The sequence below is a fragment of the Oryza sativa genome, chromosome 2, assembly GCF_034140825.1.
Source record: "Oryza sativa Japonica Group chromosome 2, ASM3414082v1".
Classification (NCBI taxonomy): Eukaryota; Viridiplantae; Streptophyta; class Magnoliopsida; order Poales; family Poaceae; genus Oryza; species Oryza sativa.
In genome coordinates, this window is record NC_089036.1 from 29,639,675 (window position 1) to 29,641,955 (window position 2,281).

Consider the following 2,281-nt stretch of genomic DNA (forward strand, 5'->3'; position numbering starts at 1 on the left):
TCGCCATCGTCTTCCTCCGCGCCGGCCACCCTCGGTGAGGCATCCTTCCCCTCTTTTCCCCTTCCTCTCCTCCTAGTGCCGCGCCGCCGCTTCAAGTTGCGCGCCGTCGCCTTCGGCCGCCGCCGCCGCCTCCCGTGCCGCCGGTCGCCGCCGTCGTCGGCCGCATGCCGTCGCCGCTAGACCTGGCCGGCAGGTCGGCTTTGATGCCGAGCCGAGCCGGCGGTGTAGACCCCCGATTTTGGAAATCGGAAATCTTCTGTATTTATCCGTACCATTCCCTGGATCAGTAGTTGGTACACACATACATAGTTGGATCACAACATATCACGAATGAATTTAGGCTAAAAGAGTTAAATACTTACATTAGGGCCAGGTAGGCCAACAACTATCAGAGAACAACAGCGGAAGACAAAATAATATAAGGGCCCGGTTAACATGCCACAGGCAGTCGACTGGGGAACGAGACCTAGAACAAGACCGCACTCCGATCATCTTGTGGGATACGCAAGCGTACCGACAAGGGCTTCTCTTCAACACTCTCCTAAAAGATATATAAATAGCAAGGGTGAGTACCAACCGTACTCAGCAAGCCACCACAACAACAATGCATATGATAGCGGGTATTTCAAGGAATGGCTTCAGGTTCTTTTGCATAAAGCTAATTTTACAATTCTTTTCACAAGCCTAAAACCTAGCATAGACTGATCAAATTTTAGTACCAGTGTTCACTTTAAACAACGACGGTTCTGTCCACCATCCATTGTGATCCCAAGGATAGCTTCCCGCCATTGATTCGTCATGGTTTTCTGAGGACGTCCACCTTCCCGCCTCTCAGGAAGTGGCTCCATCAGCATAAAAATCATCATGCAATATCCCATCCCACACACGTTAAAGAATTTAGAGTCTAGCCAAGTATAATACATGTCCCGGTGCTCAATAACCGCGAGCACGGCTATTCGAATAGATTTGGTTTACTCACACTGCAGTGGATGTACACTTTACCCGCACTCCGCGACTGCCCAACACATGAGCCTCGTCCCAACACATGAGACGCGTCACGGCAAAGCTTTTCGATAACCTCGCATTGGCAGTACCCGCTCCATGAACTTAAATCCTCATGCACTCTAGGCGTCCATGTTTCTAGCAGTGAGAGGAGTTCTGGCGCTCCCAGGAAAGAGAAGTCTCACACACATATTAAATTATGGTTCAAGTTAAGTTCTCTCTCTCACACACTCATGGCAGTCCTACCAATGGCGACACCGATGTAGGGCACGCCTCTTGGCCCTACCTCAACGGCTGTCCCATCGTAGCGCACCTGCCTCACTCAGGGGTGAACCATCTATGCAGGGATACTGCCTCCGCTCGGCTATCTAATCCGCTAGGTCTATACCCATTCGAGAAGTACGGTTGTACGGGGGTCGTTTCATGCTTAACTTCATGGCTCGGTCCTTAATTGACCGGGGACGGTACTAGCCTTTTCCAGATACCACCCAAATCCTCCGTCCGCCCCAGTCGAAAATAGTTGTTTAATTTTATTTCTCCTTTCACAAATCATGTCATCAACATCATGGCAATGTGGCGCTCATGTCTCCACATGCCGCATCTCAATTACCTTCCCAAAGGTAATTGCCCAAGCATATAGCATTTGATAAATATGAGTATGCATGATTCTAGAATAGCATTTCTAAGCAATTGTCATAATTGACTAGGGACTCATACGTAATCATGGGTACAAGGATTTTAAGGGTAAACAATAATCAAGGCATGGCATAATCACAAGTAGGACGTTCATCATTGCATGCAATTTTATTTGTAAACAAAACAATTTCGCAATTAGGATCAACATGTTCAACGAATAGTGATGACTTGCCTTGCTCAGGATAGTCCTTATTCTTGATATAATTCTTGATCAACCTTCACCTCCTGGAAGTTGCTGACGTTGCCTCACGACTAACCGATACATAAATTCTATAATACGCAAGAAAACCAATATTCAAATAACAACCAAATATGCACAACAAAATATACTATTCATGTCTGCTAATGGATTCCAATCTCGCTAGGGGCTAAGGTTTCTTAATCTTTCTATTGTCAACGTGGCCTATTTAGGAGTTAACCAACATAGCATTTATAGGATACATATATATTTGGCTAATCGGTGGTTTAGTCTATCAAATGGCTATGGAAGGATTATGGCTAGGCATGCATTTATCTACATAGCACGGTTATACACTAGAGGTTCTGTTGCCGGATGGATTTTGGATCGGTCAAATAATTACTG

At 46.3% G+C, this 2,281-nt stretch overlaps 1 long non-coding RNA gene across 1 annotated transcript; it reads right to left on the reverse strand.

Annotated features, from left to right (window-relative positions):
• Nucleotides 1–309: 309 nt before the first annotated feature.
• Nucleotides 310–1,973, reverse strand: LOC136355432 (uncharacterized). The gene is made up of 2 exons (XR_010739684.1): nucleotides 1,871–1,973; nucleotides 310–541 (listed from the first exon to the last, which is right to left on the reverse strand). It is a non-coding gene; the product is annotated as an uncharacterized lncRNA (long non-coding RNA).
• Between the last annotated feature and the right edge of the window lie 308 nt (nucleotides 1,974–2,281).